At 45.8% G+C, this 20,906-nt stretch overlaps 1 long non-coding RNA gene across 1 annotated transcript; it reads left to right on the top strand.

The window, feature by feature from the left end:
- Positions 1–10,902: 10,902 nt before the first annotated feature.
- On the top strand, positions 10,903–20,227 carry LOC118226970. Its single transcript, XR_004765132.1, has 3 exons — positions 10,903–10,994; positions 12,714–12,804; positions 19,821–20,227. It is a non-coding gene; the product is annotated as an uncharacterized LOC118226970 (long non-coding RNA).
- The last annotated feature ends 679 nt before the right edge of the window (positions 20,228–20,906 follow it).

Here is a 20,906-nt window from a genome sequence, read left to right on the forward strand (position 1 = left end):
ACGCACACATGCATGCACGCACACACACACACGCTCACACACATACACGCATTCACGCATATACACACACATACACACAGAAACTCACACACATGCACACACGCACACACACACCCGCACGCGCACACACATGCACACACACACACACACACACACACACACACACACACGCACAGTAACTGGTGTAAATCAGATGCAGAGCCTCACATGGCCGTTCCCATGTCCCCTCCTGGGTCATTCTGTTCTCGTTAAGCCCGAATCGGCATAATTTCCCCGAACTTTTCCGTGCGTTTGCGCCCCTATCACGCACCACGGCCCTGCATGGAACAGTTTACTGCCTGGGAAAGGAGGGGGTGAGAGAGAGTACCAAGGGGGTGAGGGGGGTGAGGGGGGGGGGTGATGGGGAAGGAGGGCGTCGTGTTGGTGAACCACCAAGGTGCCGCGTCAGATTTCACATGGGGATTTTTCTTGGGACGGGGGCCAAGGTTCCGCAAAGAATTCCTAATGCAATAATTGCGCTGAGACCTTGCTCTTATTAACACGACTCTGACTCCAGCTTTCTTTAGTTTACTTTTTTCTCCCCACCCCCCCTCCTTTAAATCCACCCCTCCTCCCCTCCCCATCCACCCCCCACCTCTTCCTCCTCTTTTTTCCCCCCCTTTAACAGAAATCAGTTGTGCGCGGCTGGCTGCTGGAATGCCTGTCAGGCCGGGGGGGTGACCTGGGGCCGGTGCTCTAATGACGGGGGGGATGAAAGGGCCGCCCCCCCCCCCCCCCCCCCGTTCCCAGGCCGGCCTGTTAGGGGGGTGCGCGGCTGTGAAATGGGGAGATAATGAAGACCAGGTGTGCCCCGCCCAGGGGGCCGGGGGCTCTCACCCGCCGGCCCTGAGCTCTTCTACTGCCGGGGGGGGAGAAGGGTGTGGAGCTGCCCCCCCCCCCCCCCACACCTCCCTCTGCGCGTAACACCAGTACTGTACTGTTTGTCTGTCTGTCTGTCTGTACTGCTGCGCCCTCTGTCTGTCTGTCTGTACTGCTGCGCCCTCTGTCTGTCTGTCTGTCTGCACCACTGCACCCTCTGTCTGTCTGTCTGTCTGCCTTTCGCTGTGATCTTTTCTGACTCCCTTTCTGCCTCTGTCACTACAGTATCTGCATGGTGCCTTACATCAAGCATGATTTAGATGTGATATTTGGGAATTGTGGATAAACATGTCCATGGTTCCTTGGTCAGAAGAACTTTTACATGAGTTAATATCATCACAGTTCTTGCATTTTAATGTGACAAGGATTTCTACATATGAATACCTCTAAGGGGAAAAAGGGAATTACAAAGACAATCTAATGTTCTATAAAAACTATATTTTCACAAGGAGAATAAACCTGTGCTTAGTAAATATTCTACACAAGGTAGGCTAATATTTTTAGATACTGATGATAAGAGTTTTCCATATTTACGGTCACGTTCTGCTGCGAATGGTGGGTTTTTGATTCGCATTAGTGCCCGAATGCACAAATATCAAGTGTTCAAAATGAAATTTTGTTGGAATTGCACGATGGAAAATCATCATCAATTTACTACGCCAAAACTCGCTCAGCTTTAATGAAACATATTCGGCACTCGCTTTGCGTTTCGTCCGTTTCCACGGCTACGGCACTGAGGGGAATAGCTCCCGGGTCCACGGGTCACGCACACTGTGCGGCGGCTCTGTAAAGACCCAACATTTGCACAGTTATCTTCACTCCACGATGGCTCTATTTGTTCGGCGTTTAGCCCCTCGTAGCCCGGGCTAATCTGATGCGGGGAAGTTTTAACGGAAAAAGGTCAGCCGAGATCGGCTGCGAAAACGTTTCTAATCAGGGCGGACAGCGCTCGCAAAGCTCGGCTGTAATTACAGTCTAATTAGCCGGCACTGGATGAAATCCAGCGCGCCATTTAACGTCAATAATTTAACCCTTTGCGGAAGCGCTCTTTAAAGGACGAGGTTTAACGGGCGGTGGTAAGGCTGCAGCGATGTGCTCTTTGAGGCTGGCGGGCGCAGCGCCTCGTATTTAAGTTCGCCCCGCTTTCCAGCGTCTCAGTGGATTTACGATTCGGTTCGGTTCGGGGGTTGATCGGGTCAGGTCCATCCTACCCACGAAGCGACCGTACAGTACAGGACTATGTACTTGCTGCTCAGCTTTTGCCTGTTTTTTATTTTTATTTTTTATTATTTAAAATATATATATATTTTTTAATATTAGCACATTCATTTGAGTTGCACTCAGAGTTAAGTGCTAAAGCAGTGAGCATCTTAATCAATGCCTGCTTTACATTGCACCCGCCAATTAGCGTCAAAGTCACAGTCGCAAAACAGGTATTTAGCTGATATTACCTAATTACCTAACTGGAAAGAGCCGGCTCTAGGATTTTGGTGACCCTACACAAGAATGTTTGGGGATAAAATGATGGGAGGTAGGGATAGCTGAAGACGCAATCGCGGTCCGGATGGAGCGGGGGGAGGGAGGAGGGGGTGGGGGGTTGGCATCAGGTGTGATCGCGGAATAGGGAACTGACCACGGCAAACGCCACCCTGCTGCTCACCAGCCCGGTCAGCCTTGTTTTTTGATTCCAGCGTTGTCACCGGCGTCTCCAAATGCTTCCTGCATTTCTGCATTGAGCTTTGGTGATGAGTCCCAGTCAGATAAGAGATATTTGTTAAAAAGCAAAATGATAATAAGTTCATTTTTTCTGTTGTTTTTTTTTCTTTCAAAAAAAAAGCGTGCTCTCAGATCGTAAAATGCCCCTCATTTTTTGATTGTTCTCTTAGCAGTGTCTTCTGATTTCACTCCGAATTTTGGGTGTAATTTTACGAGGTCTGCTTGATCAAGCCCCTGAAATTCAAATTATCTTGGAAAAAGGGCCTAATAAAAAACGTCGGCTTCTGAAAGGGAACAGAGCTGTCAAATGCAAAGGTAATCATTTCAGAAGAATGAGAATATTGCAGAGAGGCAGATTTCTATTGGATTTACTTGGCCTTCCCCTTTTGAAACGGCTGTCTCATAGGATTGCTTATCTTGTGATATAAAATGTAATTCCGTTTTTGACATGCGGGACTTCACACCAAATAGATCAAATTTTGCCATTGTGTTTATTATAGAATTCTACGCAGAAGGGGGGGGGGGTTGTTCTCCTTTGAGAAGGATTTTTTTTTTAAAAGCCTTGAGATGTTACAGTAAAAGGTTTATGGCGGTTGTAACTTGTCTGTAGGTGCTCTTCTGTTTTAATTAAAGATTACTGTCAGCTTAAGAACAACAGCCGAACTCCAGCAATCTCACTGCACAATGTTTTCATCTTTTTTTTTTTTTTTCTTAAACATGAAATTGTTTTCCGGTTTTAGGAGCTGCTCATGCAAAGAGCCACTTTTTTGGCATGCACACCAGCAGTGGTAAAAGGAAACAGGACTCTATCATGTGGAATCATGTGGTAAAAAAAACACCAACAACGACAAACGGAAGGTAGAGAAGTTGTACTAAGGTAATGTAATCCTGTCAAAGGTTTTTGAACGCTTGTATAAATGGCGGTTGAGTGCAGTGAGGTATGTGGATTACAAGTTACTATGCAGGACACATTCTGTAAGGCTGTCCAGTTCTGCGCCTTTCCAGTAGCTTTTCCCACAGAAAAGTCTCTTCCAACAGTACATGTATGTCGATATTTTAGGTGACACAGTGAAGGCACCCTTGTATCTACCCTGATTCACACACACACACACACACACACATGCACACACACTCTCTCTTTCTCTCTCTGACAAACAGGAGCAGGACAATCCATCCAAGGTCACTGAAGATGCATTTAACTTTGGTGTGTTGTTGCTGTTTGATATTAATGAGGACACATTTTTAAAAGCCAGGTTTACCAGCTCAATATAACAAATGCATGTATGTACCCCTCTTCCTCCACCCTCTCTTTCTCTCTTTCTATCTTTCACTCTCTTTCCCTCCATCTCCCACTGTCTCTCCACTCTCTTGTTCTTTTTTCTCTCTCTCTCTCTCTCAGTGTGTCCTCTCTGTCTCTGTCTCTGTTTCTCTCTCTCTCTCCCTTCCTTTATATATAAATTTTTTTGACCAAACGTCCCCTACTGACTACTGTAACGAGGTATGATGTATTGAGCCTCGGCTGTTGCCATGGAGACCACGGTCCCCTGTTACTTGTCATTAGAGCACAAACAAGCGCTGGCATTTAATGTCATTCCAGTCGACATGAGAGAGAGGGATAGAGAGGGAGAGGGGGATAGAGAGAGAGAGAGAGAGAGAGAGAGAACAAGAGAGTGGATCTCTGTAAATAGAAAAATGGATTGTTTTGTAGATTTGTATTTTATTATGTTTTGATTTTATGCTGTTCTGTTTTGGGTTTCTCATTAATCAGGTTTGTGTGTGTGCGTCCGTGTGTGTGTGTGTGTGCATGAATGCATGGGTGGGTATATGTGTGTGTGTGTTGTGTGTGTTGTGTGTGTATGCATGTGAGTGCATGCATGTGTTTGTGCATGCATGCACGTGTGTGCATGTGTGTGTGTGTGTGTGTCTGTGTGAGTGATTGTGTGTATGAGTGAATGTGTGTGCGTGTGTGAGTGTGTGTGTGTGTGTGTGTGTGTGTCTCTGTGTGAGTGATTGTGTGTATGAGTGAATGTGTGTGTGTGTCTGTGTGAGTGATTGTGTGTATGAGTGAATGTGTGTACGTGTGTGTGTGTGTGTGCGCGTTTGGGTTTGGGCTGTGTATCCGCGTTTCTTCCCTTCCTCCCTCTGGGATGAAGGATGGGTTCCGCATGACAAAATGGAGTCAGTGCGCCTCGTCCTAATCACCCGTTCAAACGTTCCTTTCTCTTCAGCTTTTCATTCTCACTTCTCTTCATTTACTTTTTATTTCTCATCCTCCTATTTATTCGCTCTTTTTGTCCGCACAGGCATGTGACTAAAGACATGTTTATTAAGTGCTATCCATTGCAATACTACTTATAAAAAAAGGGCATTTGTCAAAGTGCAATGCAGTACCAAAATTAATTATTTTGTTGAGAAAAGTGTCCAAGAAAAGTGGGTAATGGAGAATTGGTGTAGTGTCGTTAGTGGCCACTAGGTAAACATTTTTTTGTTTAAAAGTACAATTTATAATGTGTTAAACTATATAAATGGTAGTCATTGTGAATCACATGCACAATTTGGACTGATGTTCAGAAGAATCGTTTAATTCAGCCATTATAAATTCTTTTTTTTTTTAAACTGTGAGGTAAATTTCCAAAGGAAACAAACTTTTTTTCTCTCTCTCTTTCTCTATCTCTTTCCAATTTCAAAGTGCTTTATTAGCATGACAAATATAGACATTTGTGTTGTCGAAGTAGAGGTTACAAATGTTACAAAATGTATAATATGAATGCTAGATTATGGATTAGTTATAATAATGAAAATGGCAGTCTCTCTCTCTCTCTTTCTTTCAATTTCAATTTCAATTTCAAAGTGCTTTATTGGCATGACAAATATAGGCACTTGTGTTGCCAAAGCAGTGGTTATAACATACAACTATATACAGTTAATCCGTTATATTAAAATAAATAAAAATAAAAATAAAAATAAAAAATATATACAAAAATATATACAAAAATATTTCTTTCTCTCTCTCTCCCTCCCTCCCTCCCTCCCTCTCTCTCTCTATCTCTCTCGTTCTTTCTCTCTCTCTCCCTCTCTCGTTCTCTCTCTCGCTCTCCCTCCCTCCCTCCCTCCGTCCCTGTCTCTCTCCCTCTCTCTCCCTCTCTCTCTCCCTCCATCCCTCTCGCTCTCTCTATCTCTCTCATTCTTTCTCTCTCTCTCCCTCTTGTTCTTTCTCTCTCTCTCCCTCTCTCTCTCTCCCTCCCTCCCTCTCCCTCTCTCCCTCTCCCCCTCTCTCTCCTTCTCTCCCTCTCTCCCTCTTGTTCTTTCTCTGTCTCTCTCTCTCTCTCTCTCTCCCCCTCCTCTCTCTATCTCTCCCTCCCCCTCTCTCTCTCTCTCTCTGACCTCAGATGAGGTGGTGTGTGCTCGTGCTCCCGGTCAGGCCGTGGTGGGGTGCGGGGCGGTGCGGTACGGTGCGGTGGGGTGCGGTCGGCCTCTCCTCTGCGGAAGAAATTAGCGAGCGATTAAGATGAGCAATGAGTTGCCGTGACAGCGCTGAGCTGGCCGTAAACGTGGGGGGTGGGGGGGGTGGGGGGGTGGTGTCGGGGGAAACCTCGCAGGCAGCTCATCAAACACACGGCGCATGCTGACGGCCCCGGGACAGAACGGGATGGGATGGGGTAAAGGGGGGGGGGGGTTCTTCTGGAATTTTCCGCAGGTGCACTCCCTCTGGAGTTCCCTTCACCCTGTCATCGCAGCCCCCCCCCCCCCCCCTCGCACCCCCCTGTCCCAGTTCCCTATGAAAATGCATCCCCCCCCCCACCCCCTTTCTCTGTGAGTCAATCTGCTCAGAAAATAACTAATCAGCAGACCAGCTGATGGACGCTTTGTGTAAAAATCAGCATGTGGTACACAGGGACGCATCACAGAGACAGAGAGTTCATCACATGACCCCGCACAAGCAAAGCTTGATGATATTTTTTTGAAAACGTTCCCGCGCTATATTCTATATTCCAAAGACGTTTGGCTGTGGGTCCGGTGGATGAGGCCACACCAGGCATAGGATCCCGCTTTGTGAGGTTAAAGTCACATCCTTCCCCACACACACGCGGGTCCTGCCACTCTGCGGACGTACAGAAACGTGCGCTGTATTATCTTTGTAACAAACAAATTAATTAAAATCAATGCAAACACGTCACACACAATAAATGGTAAATGGACTGCATTTATATAGCGCTTTTATCCAAAGCGCTTTACAATTGATGCCTCTCATTCGCCAGAGCAGTTAGGGGTTAGGTGTCTTGCTCAAGGACACTTCGACACGCCCAGGGCGGGGTTTGAACCGGCAACCCTCCAACTGCCAGACAATCGGTCTTACCTCCTGAGCTATGTCGCCCCACTAAGCTATAAGCTATGCCGTACAGGCCACAAATAGCGTGTGTAAGAATCTGTGCTCGTTTTGGGAACAGAATAAGATGTGCCTGGTAAAGGCAGTGTGTTCATGTGATACTTCAGTGCGCGCAGCCCTGCTTGTGCCGACAAACTATGTAAAGTCAGCCGTTTGTACATTAAACCCCCCCCCCCCCCCAAGTCTTCCATCCGCGGATGTTGATTTTGCAGATACTTAGTTGCATAAACGTCCCCTTGCAAAACCTGCCAAGACAACCGTTCAATAAATATGCTGTCTAGAACTAACACAGGCGTCCCCGTAGCCCTGCCCGGATGACAGTTTGATTTGTAGGAGAACTGTTTTGTGTCTGTGCCTTGACTTTCTCTCTGTCACTCTCAAACTACCCACCGCCCAAACCCCCCCCCCCCCCCCCCCTTCTGCCCCCCTACCTGTCCAGCTCAGTGATAAATAATACCATAGTTACAAAAGATGGAGCTCTATAGGGACCGAACATTTACTGGACTCTTTGATGTGAATTCACGAGGAGATGAACCTGGGATGTAGTCCTCTCTGCTGTGGAATATATATGGAGAATTTCAGTGTTTTTGTGTGTGTGTGCATTTTTGTGTATGTGTGTGTGTGTGCATGTGTGCGTGTTGGTAGGTAGGTGGGTGGGTGGGTGTGTGTGTGTGTGGGTGTGTTGGTATGTGTAGGTATGTGTAGGTGAGCGTGTGTGTGTATATGGGTGTGTTGATGTGTCTGTATGTGTGTGTGTGTGTGTGTGTGTGGATGTGTTGGTGTGTGTGTGTGTGCGGGTGTGTGGATGTGTTGGTGTGTGCGTTGGTATGTGTAGGTGTATGTGTGTGTGCGTGTGTTGGACACACTCATTAATGAAGCGATAAAAAAAATTACCAAGGAGAAGATAATCAAAAGCACAATTACAGTCTTCACACAGTGCAGGTGCACTCTGGACAACAGAGAAATGCACCAGACCAAGAAAATTTGCCCAGAGTGAAGACCAAGGGAAAGAGAGCTTTCTTTTTTACCGTCCCCCTTTCTATCTCTCTCTCTATCCCCCACCCTTTCTTCCTCTTTTGAGGAGAACAAAGCCGGGCAAAGGCACGAACCGCGGCTCGGCTCCGAACAAAAGCCATTATTCTGACACATCTGCCCATGAGGCAGAAGGGACTGCCACATCTGGAAGCAATAAAAGAGCGAGAAAGAGAGAGGTAAAGGGAGAGAGAGAGAGAGAGAGAGAGAGAGACAGAGACAGAGGGGGAAAGGAAGAGAGAGAGACAGAGAGGGAAAGGAATAGAGAGAGAGAGAGAGACAGAGACGGAAAGGAAGATAGAGAGAGAGAGAGAGAGAGAGAGAGTGAGATTCATATTTGGATCCACAAACGCTTGTGCCTCTTTTTTTTTTTTGGGGGGGGGGGGGGATTTGAGAAATGTAAAAGCATCGAGTCCATTTAAAAACCAAATTGCAAGCAAATGCATTCATCTACTAATATGTACAGTGATCCTTCACGTGCACCCTACAGCTAAATTTAGCATGACTACTAAACAGCACAAATTATGGTTTAAACCTGTAGCTAAGTAGAAAGAGAGAGAGCAAATATAGAGAGAGGGGGAGAGAGAGAGGGTGGGAGAGAGATAGAGAGAGAGAAAGAGAGAGATATTGTTGTTACTCTGATTGATTAGTATGCTTTGGCAATGTGCATCTCAAAATATGTCATTCCAGCAAAGCGTTTTGAATTTGAATTTGAAATTTTGAAAGCGAGAGATGACGCAAGGATGCAAGGAACACTGTGTGTTTTCTCCTCCAGAGTTCAGGGGCTGCGTACTGGTGCCTGATTGAGCCTGCAGGTAGAAGGGAAAACAGATAAAAGCTGCTTTTGGGGGATTAAAACAGGGACGCGTGTCACTTTGAAGCTGAGCTGTAGAAACAACAATCAAAAATGAGATGGACGGTTTATGGCTTGGGACACCTCACCCCAGCCCCCCCACCATCCCCCCCCCCCCCCCCCGCCCTGACCCGCTGTCCTGTCCACCCCTTTCTCTGATCTCCGTACTTCCTCATCTTACACCTGTTAATACACAAAGCAACATACATGCAAGTACGACACTTTGAGATGAAAGGTGCTTATTATTATTATTATTATTATTATTATTATTATTATTATTATTATTGGATAAGAGTGTCTGCTGGATACCTGTAATGTAATGTAAAGTTCCAGAGGACTTGCGTGACATTCCACAGAATATTTGTGTGGGTGCTGTGCAGTGTCAGCAAACCCCAGGCAAAGTCATGTGACTATCAATATGACTTTTTTTCCCCCCCTGAAGCTACTGAATTGTGCTGCCGTCAGAAAGAGACAGAGTTTGTCCACATGCATACATACACCGGACGGCGAACGCGGGATTTTTTTCGGCAGCCTTCCCAGACTCTTCCTCTTAAGTTTCTCTGTTTTCCTGAGAGCGGCTAAACTGAGATTCCGTGTTCCCGCAATGAAAAGTGACAGGAAATTGACTAAAGCACTGGAAATCAATGGAAAGTAAACGTGCCCCTTAAGTACAAGTGAGCTGCTCTCTCTCTCTCTCTATTGCTCTCACTCCCTCCCTCTCTCTCCCTCTCTTTCTCTCTGACACACTCATACACTCCTTCTCTGTCTTTCTCTTTCTCTCCTTTTTAATGGTGAGATCAGACATACAGCACTGAAATCCTTCTTGAGTTTGTTGATCCCTGACAATTAATTCCTTATTTTTGCACATAGGCCTGCTATGTGGGGCATGTTTATTGATTTTGGATTTATAACAGCATTGCCCAAAAGGAAGACATGAAAATAAAAAGTCAAAACGTGAATAATATCAATAGATGGATAGAGAGTTAATACAAAATGGACTGAGGGATGTGTTTAAATATGTATCTCGATGTACTGAAATATTTTATGCATAATCAGCATTTTTCCTCCAAAATGTAATTTCATACTTCTAGAATGGCATTCTCTGTTAAATAATTCTTAAGTTTCTTATGTCAGATTTATACTTAACCTTTAGACTGTTTAACATTGTATGTCATTATATAGGTATGAAAATGAAATTACACTGACAGAAGCCAATCTGCATTAAATTACATATATGCAAATGATCGATTTTTTACTACCGAAAATAGATATGAGAATGGTTTAAAGGTTAGAAAAATACGCCTTTCCATAAGTTTCCATTATTTGTGTGCGAACATGCTCCTGACATCTGCACCTATTACCCGCAGAAATTATCTGGGACAACACAAGTCGATTTTATTCGAAAGAAATGGGCATGGTAACTGCCACGGCTGACCACCACGCTTCTGAAGTAAAGCCGGATGAAAGTTATCAACCTCGGGGAATCAATTACACGACTTCGCTGTGTTTTGGAGGGAGGGAGGCCCCGCAGTCTGCACCGATCGTTTTCCAATAGCGCATTTTGAATTCACAGCGTGGCACCTTCCGTGACTGCAAAAACAATTCCGGAAAAAAAAAGCGTAGGCGTAGTTTCCTCTGTGCCAGACAGAGGGCCGCGTGCGTTTACGGCTGGATCAAAACGGCACAGCTGATTTATACTTCTCCAAATGATGTTCCTGTAATTGAGTCAATTCGCTCCAAATCCATTTACCATGTTTGAATGAGGGCAGGGGAGCCGTTTGATGATGTAATGCCTCATACAGATACAGATTTAAAAGACTTTTATTCTTTATCCAGACGACGCGTGTCCCACAGGAGATCAATGAGGATGGTGCTAGATCAATAGCATTACATACAAAGCCCTGACAGTGTCCCGCAAAACAATACTGGCACACAATCTGTTTCCCTGCCAACTGACCCGCAATGTGCCGCCCCCCCCCCCCCCCCCCCCGGCCACAGAAGATGAACGCGGAATGAGCATTGTCTCTGCCTCCAGAACGCGAGACCACAGTGCATACACTACAGACGCGGTGCACGCCCGAATTTCAGGTAGGCGTCCCTTACAAAGGCACATTTTAAACAAACGTTCGTTAGGCGACACCTTAAAGTTCAGTTACCGCAACGTAGTATAATATTCAGCTTATGATGATTGCGTTTTGCGCAATTGTTACGATGCTAATTCCAACAGATGTGAGGTATTTTTTTATAAGCCATGCAAAGGCGCCTGGGATGCCTGTTTTATGGCATGCTATGTAGGTACCTGGCTGTGTGCGTCTGTGATTTCCCGTGCTTCCGCGTTCTGCGTATGATCGGTACACGTTCATATGAAAGCATCAACTTTCATATAGGGGGGGGGGGGGGGGGGGGGGGGGTTGTGCCAGGAATGAAAATTAAAGCAAAATGCAGCACTCCCACCCAAAACAAGCAAATTCATATTTAAAATAATAATAATAATAATAATAATAATAATAAATGAGTTCCTCTACCTCTCTGTTATCACCAAGCACCCCCCCCCGCACCCCCACCATGTTGAGACTGTTGGTTCCGCAGGCATGCAGGGGTTAAGCACGTTGCACCATAAAACTGGAACTGTTCATAAAATGGAGGAATAAGAAGCAGAAATAATATTTCAACTATGATTAGTTCATCCGCAGGGCACCTTGTGTGATTCGGGGGGAGCGGGGGGGGGGGGAGGGGGGGGAGTGGGGGGGGGGGGGTATTGTGCAGGGCGAGCAGTAAATTACATCTAGCCTTTGAATGATTTCTGCAGATCCCATTACGACAGAGGGGAGCTGGGGGGGGGGGGGGGGGGGGGGGGGGGGGGGGGGGGGGGGGGGGGGGGGGGGGGGGTGGGGGCAGGGGGGAGAAGCAGCAGAACGAATCAGATGAATTCCTATTTCCAGCTGTCCAAAACGAAGGAGGAGAAGGAGATCTGAGTGTATCTGTGTGTGTGTGTGTGTGTGTGTATGTGTGTGCGTGCGCGTACATGCGTATGTGTGTTTTTGCACGTGAATATATGTACATAATATGTATGTGTGTACACGTTTGTGTGTGTGTATGTGCGTATATGTGTGTGTGTGTGTGTGTGTGTGTGTGTGTGTGTGGGTCGGTGGGTGGCGAAGACAATAAAAGATGCATTTGTTGCCTATTAATTATGCTGTCATCTGTTCACACAGGTAACACCTGACTGCATAGTTTATATTCCCTCTGTGTTTTATCTCCTCTCTCTCTCTTCCCCTCCCCTCCCTCCCCCTGCTCTCTCCCTCTCTCCCTTTCTCTCTCTCTCTCCTTCCATATTTGAAAAACAAACGTGTGTCTATCCTCTCTCTCTCGTTTAAAATCGGCCGCGGCTCGCCGTTCCTCCTGAATATTTGAGGAGCGCCTGTCTGTCACTCCTCACCCTTGGCTGCTGCTGACGTAGTGGCTGACGGCGGGCTGGGGGCATATCAACAGCGGGAGATTGGCTTCATGGGAAAGGGAGGGGGGGGGGGGGGCGCGTGCGTTTCGTAGCTACCCTGTCCCACCCACTCCCCATCCCCGGGGTTCGTTTTATCAAATGTGAGAGGGTTCGACGTCTGCCTTTCTCATCGCTGCATTACCAAGGCCAAAAAAGATATATTCATATTTTCTCCCCATTTTGTCAAATGCATGTGTTGCTTATGCGTATTGTGGATACGTACCGAATACAGCTTAGAAACCTGTGAGGTTTAAATTGAGGTTTTCACAGCTCTGTCACTCACGCTGGTCTTCTTCTTTTTTGTTGTTGAGATATGAACGTGCCGTCCCTAATGGCGAGTGATGTGATCTACCCTGCTGATCTTACGACGGGCTGGGCACTGTTCATTCTCCACATTCACAGGTAGGTATCCACCCTTACACAGATTGAATGTGTAGCAATATCCATCCATCCATCCATTATCTATACCTGCTTGCAGCAGGGGGGTACTGGAGCCTATTGGGCGAGAGGCAGGAATACACCCTGGACAGTTTGCCAATCAATAGTCACTCTCTATTCACTCACACACACTCATACCTATGGTAAATTTAGAGTCTCCAATTAGCCTTCCTGCATGTCTTTGGACTGTGGGAGGAAACTGGAGTACCTGGAGGAAACCCATCTGGACACGGGGAGAACATGCAAAAACCAAACAGAAAGGCCCAGGCCGGGAATCGAAACCAGGACCTTCTTGCTGTGTGGCAACAGTGCTACCCACTGCTTTGTCACATATACAGACTATACTGAAGGCTCATGTGTAAAGGAATGTTTTTTTCTCCTCTATATTGAAAAATCATATTTATGATTTTTTTTAAAACAGCAATGCTAAAGCAATAATGAAAAGAAGCAGTATATTTGAGTAATTACATTTACTGCCATTTGGCAGACACTCTTATCCGGAACAACATTTTTATTCTTTTTTCCCCCCATAATAATATCATTTATACAGCTGGAAATATACTGAAGCAATTGAGGTTAAGTGCCTTGCTCAGGGGTGCCACAGCCGTGTTCTACCTGGGAATTGAACCCGCAACCTTTCGGTCGCAATCCCATTGTACTACACCACCACCCTAATTAGGCAATTAACCACAAGATTAATATGCACGTTCGCGAAGTAATGTGTGAATGAGCGGGATCACCGCCTGACACAGGTACTCGATAACCCCTAATCACCGATCTGTGATTGGGGCGGGTCCCCAATGAGAGTGTGTTAAATTATAAGTGATTACAGGTTGAACTTTGGGACTGAACTAGGGAGGTCTCTGGCGGCTGCTCGGGTACAGTTGTTGGCAAAGGCTGTTCAGTGGCAGCCACAGCAATGGAGTAATGAGCACCTGTGTGCTGTTGCTCATGTGGTGTTTGTGAACCTGCGTGTGTCCTAAAATGGCGGAAAGTTAAAGGTTAAATAGACTCTTATTGAAAACTTGCAGCCCCCTGCCAAACTACACACACACACACGCACACACACACACACGCACGCACACACTCGCACACACACACACACACACACACAACCAGAGCCGGCCTGTGCCAATAAGTATCATAAGCAATGACTTTGTGACTGCCTGCCCCCCCACCCCTAATTATTTAAATATAAATATTATTTATAATGTTGAGGGGCCTCCAAATCAAATCTTTCTTAGGGCCCCTCAAAGGCCAGGGCCAGCACTGCTTCCAAGGGCCTAACGGGTTTGAGTCTGTTGACACAACTGTTAGCATTTACCACTTGTCTGTAGAGCTTGGGGATGCTTCTGGGCCGATACCAATGTACAGATCTGGACAACAAGTACATAGCCCCTTTAAACACTTACAATGAAATGCAATGCAAGGATGAATTCATGAACGCAGATTACATGTGGGTTTTTTATTCTGTCACTCCTGTTCTGTAAAAAATAGTTTTTCATTTGAGTTACGATATTAATGAACCCTTATCATCACACAGAAAGGACAGTTATGGGGTATAAATGAGCATGCATGGAGGCTTAACATTTAATGAACATTAACATAATGGGGGGAGTAAAGATGGTGGGTGGGGGGTGGGGTGATTTAAAAAAAGAAAAAAAGAAAAAGGAATTCTACACCCTACCTTCCACTTTAATTGCGAATTCAAATTTTCCATAATGGATCCTGACACCTCCAGTCACTGAAATCCATCATTCTGAAGGGCATTATTCTTCAATTAACCTGTAACCCCCCCCCCCCCCTCCTCCCCCCACCCAACCCACAATCTCCCACACACTTCGTCCTCCTGTCTGTCTGGAGAGCACTTACAGATGAAATGAAGAATTCGCATGACCTCCAAAGGCAAATTTCTTTCTTTCTTTTTTTTTTTTTTTTTTTACCTTCTCTATCCGGAGTGCTGTTCACTCCTGGAATCTGGACACGGGGAATCACCTTTCTCCTGGGGCAGGTGGGGCGTGCGAGAGGCTGGAGGTTCCAGCAGCGGACTCCACCGGGCGTTTCTCGACGTACAGACCGACATTACGTATTCATGATCCCGTTTGAATTAATCATTTTGTTGACCTTGACAACAGCTCTCCTGTCTCGTTCATAACGAGACCAGGTCCGAATACGGCGCGCATAACAACGGTAATTATGATAATTATGCTAATAATAATGATGAGAATGGTAAGGATTACCATAAGAGGGGGAGAATGGAGAGAGAAAGAAGAAGAGTAGCAGCCCTGAGCGAGTCCTCTCATTCCCACTCCTCTGATATGCATTTCACGGTGCATTTGGGTCTCGGAACGTTCTAGACTGTTTTGCTCTCCTCCTCCTCCTCCTGTTTCATTAACAAATCACCTGTTCCTCGTTAGCAGAATGGATTGTTTTTTTTTCTCCCTGGGAGGGAGGGGGGGGGGGGAGGGGTTGATTCGCAGAAGACAGAAGGAGTGGAGGACACAAGATGGGATCAGTCACAGCTACTCTGAAGCTCAACAGTTCGGCTCAGTACTACAAAGAGCCCCCAAAGGTGTACAGCAAAGTCATCCATATTAAATCACCTCTCGCATGAGGCAACGTGAGTCTAACAGGGACCATGTGTACTATTGGAGTTTTATTAAACTGTATCAGAGTTGATTTCACAAGGAGAAAAGCATTTTTTTAAACGACATATTCATGGATCTGGGCTTCCAAATGGTTCAGCCAGTAAAGACACTCATGGGTATAGACTGAACCCTGATACTTAGACATTGCTGTTTCACGTCTGGGTCTTACCATAAGCTGGTAATGGGTCCACAGCGGCAAGATACAGCAACGCGTGTAGCCCCGAGAATGTTTTTCAGCTATGTTTTGCAGCTGTAGTACTGACTGACTATGACCAGTTCAGTTTGACTCAGTACTGCTGAGTATTACCACAGCCAACTTCTTCCCTTCCCTTGAGGGTAAGGTAAAGTAGGCATGAGACAGCTGTCCCCGACTCCGGTCCTGGAGGGCCGGTCTGCGCACTGGTTTTTGTTCCAACCGATTACCTTAGTTTTAGTTTTCTGACAGCCCTATGAGCTGTGCTGGTTCACTCCTGCAATTGAGCACAGTGAAATTTTTTGGACACGCTTGCAGTCTGCAGACGTAGCTGGGGCTTACGCAAATGTCAGATTGAGATGTGATTGAGCTAATTCAATAATTAAGAACAGAAGTTGGCGCAAAATACAGAAATGGATCAGCCCTTGCTGTGCTCCCTTGGTTACTCTTTTTTTGTTTGACATAAATGAGCAGTTTGCTGAAATGGCTAATTTTACGTACATTCAGTTCAACTGTGCCCCAGACATGATTCAAACCTGCAACCTTGATATTCCCTCCCCACTTCCCAGGGGAGGGAAGGTGCAGCAGAGAAAATCCCACAAACCACTGGCAAATGGCGCCAACCTGGCTGGAAGCTCATACACCGCACAGATATGTGTTGCAATGGGAAGAGCTGGGTCAAGGAGCTACCAAAGAACCAGGTGGCCATCTTCTCCTGGCTCTTTCATGTGAGTGTTCCATCAGCATATCTGAGTGCATGGAAGCAGTCTGGACACCCCTGCCTCCGCCATTTGTAAATGAAAACCCTCTTTTAACAGCGTTGGTAATCTTGGAGTGACTTGGAATTAGTGGCTTACAGTTACAATGTAGGTTATATTAACCCTTTGAAGAATAGGTTTTTTGGAATTTTTTTTTTTCAAAATTCCAAATCAGTGTTCTAGAACTCCCATGCTTTCAATCACCATTAGTGATTGTTACATCAGCATTAGAATGTTTCGTTAAGAACATTCTAACCACTTAGAATATAACTTAAAAGGTTAGAAGCAATAGAGATTCCTTTGTGAAGTGAACAGAGGAATATTTCAGAACATGGGGTGCTTTTCAGCTGTCATGGTAACAGGTCCACTAGAACCTCAGGCTTAACGCAACCAACAGTTTGCAGCTTATGTCTACTTTCAGCATCAGGTGAGGACATTTCCTCATAAAATGACAGCTTAAATAATACGAGGAAGACATGAGGCTGAGGTAGAGCCAAATCTTACCTTAGAGTTAATGACAAAACAGTGACATACAACAGCAACATTCAAATAACAAACAATTCATTTTGTGTATTTTCAAGGTAATGCTTCCTGTTGACACTCTTCCATGAGAATAAACATCTGCAAACATTGTTTGCATCAATGTGCCGTTACCTTGATTCCAGGCTGATGCATGGGCATGCAGTTTCCACGTGCGTTTCCTTATACAATGCTAACGGCTAAGTGCGTACTTCAAATTCCTACCCCTCAAGGGAACATAAAGGAAGCCATTATGCTTTTATTATTTTTTTTAGTTTATACATTTCCATTCTGTCGTGTCTCTCGCGTCCGCCTGTTAATTTCGACGTTACCTTGGCCCGGGAATCGTACAATGGTATGGAGCGGTTACGTTTCCTATGCTTCATATTGTTACCTCTTCATTATGCTTTTGTTAACGTGTAACTATGTCGTCTGCCAGCCCTCACGGTCCTCCTAAGCAAACTCATTGACTCCTCCATGTTATTTAATTCATACTAATCGACAGTTTGGAGGTTTTCATAAAGACTATAAGCCAAAAAATTTTTCTTCCTGGTTAAATGCTTCCCACCCTCACAGTCCATTATAATAACCTAATAATTGAGGGGGGGGGGGGGGGGGAGGACGCAGCTTCTTTCCTTCGCCGTGTTATTTTCATTCCACCTTTCATTTTGATGGATGCACTCACGTCTTAATGGGTCAGACATGCTGCTTTACACCTTTTCTGTAGGGTTTGTGTTTTTCAAAAAAAATATATATGTGTATTTATGGGCTTTTCAGCATTATTGGACAGGACAATGTAGAAAATCACCGTAGACATAGCAGCGTTTGGATAGACTCAAAAATATATATGTACCCCTTCCATACTAGGGACAAAACTTTTTTTTTTAAAGGATACCAGCGGTTGTTCCAGCACCCCACGGCGTCTTTCAGAAACACGCGCAACACCCACAGGCCCGGGCACCGTACCCCAACACACCGGGCGTCCCGGAGAATCAGACACTCTGCAGGGGTGTGTAAAGGAAGGGGGGGGGGGGGGGAGTCTGGGAAAATAACGAAACGAGAGAAAGGCGGAGAAGATAAAAAAAATAAAGAAGGGAGGCGGTGAGAGAGAGAGAGAGAGAGAGCTGTGAGGAGGGGGGGGAAATGGGGCGGAGCAGAAAAGAACTGAAAGAGATAAGGCCCTGGCCTGCTGGTGCAGTACGGGCGCCACTGCCAGCAACACAGGGGTTGATTTTCCTAAAATAATTCAGATTTAAGTCAAAGTCAAAGCCAGGAGAGAAAAACAAAGTGGCTCAAGCTGACGGGTGTAACGAACGGCCGTGGGACATCTTTTTTTAATAATCTCCATCTGCAAGGACGGAAGGTTCCAGGTCTCGGGCCCCGGTCAGCTCGTGAGTCACAAAGCTCGGCGCGGCCCGTACGTTTTTTTTTTTTTGGCACGCTCGCACCGGCCCGATGATTCACGGCCACCTCCCAGGGCTTCGTTAGCACGTTAGCCTCACGCATAACATTCCGATTAAAAGCGATGAGTTCACTCCGGCTCTCTGGTCCAACCGTCGTCCGTTCGCACGGAAAAAGGGGGAAAGAATTATTTTCGTATCTTCAGAGGATGCTGCCATCTCTCAAAATAGACGTGTGAAAAATCAATGACACCTGTATATAACCCTGTGGCTTACTATGTTCAGACGCTTGTTGCGTCGCTGTGATTTGACTGGTCAGCACAGTCTGGACTGACTCCGGACTCTGCCGGTGCTGGGTGGGAATCCAGCAGGACGTCAGTTTAGTCGGGACAACTGACGCACTAGCGTGCACTACCCCGTCCAACAGGGAGCACGATACAACTCCCCTACTAAACGGGAGGAACACCTGAACCCCCCCCCCCCCTCGTACCTAGAAGCAGATCCAAACAACAGGTGGTAGCTAGGGTGGTGAGGGATGAGTGCAATTCTGTGCAGTAGCTGGCAAAGCGTGCAGTATGGGGGGGGGGGGGGGGGGGGGCTGGAGCCTGTCCCAGCATGCACTGGGCGAGCGGCAGAAATACACCAGGTCGGCAATCCATCACAGGGTCCACGCACCGTTCACTCACACACACACACACACATACCTGCAGGCAATTTAGAGTCTGCAATTAGCCTAACCTGCATGTCTTTGGACAGAGGACGCCGGAGTACCCGGAGGAAGCCCACGTGGACACCATGGGAGAACATGCAGACTCCACACAGAAAGGCCCCAGCTGGGATTCGAACGTTTCTGCTGTGAGCCAACAGTGCTAACCACTGCACCTCCACGCTGCCCCCGTTAACATGTACGATACAAGCAGTTAACCACCAAGACTACAGGTCTCTGCTTTGCTAACAGTGAAACAGCAGTGCAAAAAACAAACAAACAAACTAGAAAAAAAAAAACAGTCAGCTGGACGTACTGCCGATGAGTTCATGTGAATCTGTTCAGTGAGAGTCTTCCTTTCATTATTATACAGCGCTTTTTATTCATCTGAGACTTTTCATTATTCAAACAGAAGCCGACAATAACCCACATAGAGAAAGAAATAAAACTATTCAAGCTCTTAATTGCATTACACCTTGAAGCAGAATGTAGACCTTTTTTCACGTTTCCCCGTTGCGCTGAGCTAATAATAACAGACTTCACCTTGCGACTTGAAAAGAGAACTCGCGTGAAAGAATGAAAGCCCTGGAATTACAAGAGCCCTTGAGATCAATGACAAGACAGCGAGTGTTCACTCTTTCAGAACTTGGGGACGTTTACTCCAGGTTTTGACGTGTTTAGATGTTTTTTTTTGTGTGTGTAAAGAAAGCCTCTGAACTTGCTACTCATTGCTGCTCTCTTAACGGTTGTCTACAGGCATTTGAACTCTACAGTACTCCAGGAGTTCAACAGGAAGTGATGCGCCAGAATTCAGCCACCGGAGTTCAGCTCGGCGTTCTGTATAATTTTTTAATTTGTGCTTGCTGATGAAATCAAGTGGTCGGTGGGTAGTAGGTAATAGAAAACAACGTGATATTGGGACAGTGAGAGTCCATGGATAGCAGAAAATTGATGGGTACCTTTTGAAGGTTCTGAGGGTGGAAACACCAGTGCTCCCTTCGCATTGGATTGCGTGGCCAAAATTTCAAACCTGTGCATTAACAAGGCGGGGACCTCGCTGTCACGCGGAACTGTGTGTTGGATGAGAGGAGCTTCCACCCGGCCGAGCAGGTTTTTAATAATTTGCCCCGTCCCTGTTGTGATGTTCCACTCATATAAATGCTTATGAGACTGCTATGCTCCGTTATATACACATAATATAAAAATAATATATTGTTTGCAATCAGTTTCACGGTGTCTTTTTTTCATCATGCGTCTTGGCAGCCATTTTAGACCAGGGAGGTTAAAGTAGGAAATAAATACAGTAATAATAATAATAAATAGAGGAAAAGCAATTTTAATGTCAATAATCTAGCGGTACAGCAATCACAGAATTCTCGCTCACATAGGATCATGGTTCTCAATGTGAGCTTGTTCCTAGTCACCTGTGAAGAGAGAACCTGTCTGAAAAACCATCAATATATTCCTGCTACCAATTGTTTTCCATTTTACATAAAACAAGGGACATTTAGAAATTCAATTTCATGAGAAAGCTATATTTGCCAGGGAAGGGGTCTCTATAGATGCCATTACCATGAATGTATAATACTTTGATATGAACACCAAGCCCTTGTAAAGCGTATTCAATTTAGGGACAGTGAAAATAAATATTGCAGTTAATGTGACAGTTTACTTATTTAAATGTGTCCTGCATCAGCCTTGCCTATTGATTTATAAAGACCCTGAGAAGTGTAAAACACAAATACAAGGTGCCAAATGTACAAAATAAACGGTCTATCCTTCATCTCGATATGGATATCCAGTCAAGCTTTGTGTATGAAGTTCATACACGAGAAGGAAACT

Source organism: Anguilla anguilla, chromosome 5 (assembly GCF_013347855.1).
Source record: "Anguilla anguilla isolate fAngAng1 chromosome 5, fAngAng1.pri, whole genome shotgun sequence".
NCBI lineage: Eukaryota > Metazoa > Chordata > Actinopteri > Anguilliformes > Anguillidae > Anguilla > Anguilla anguilla.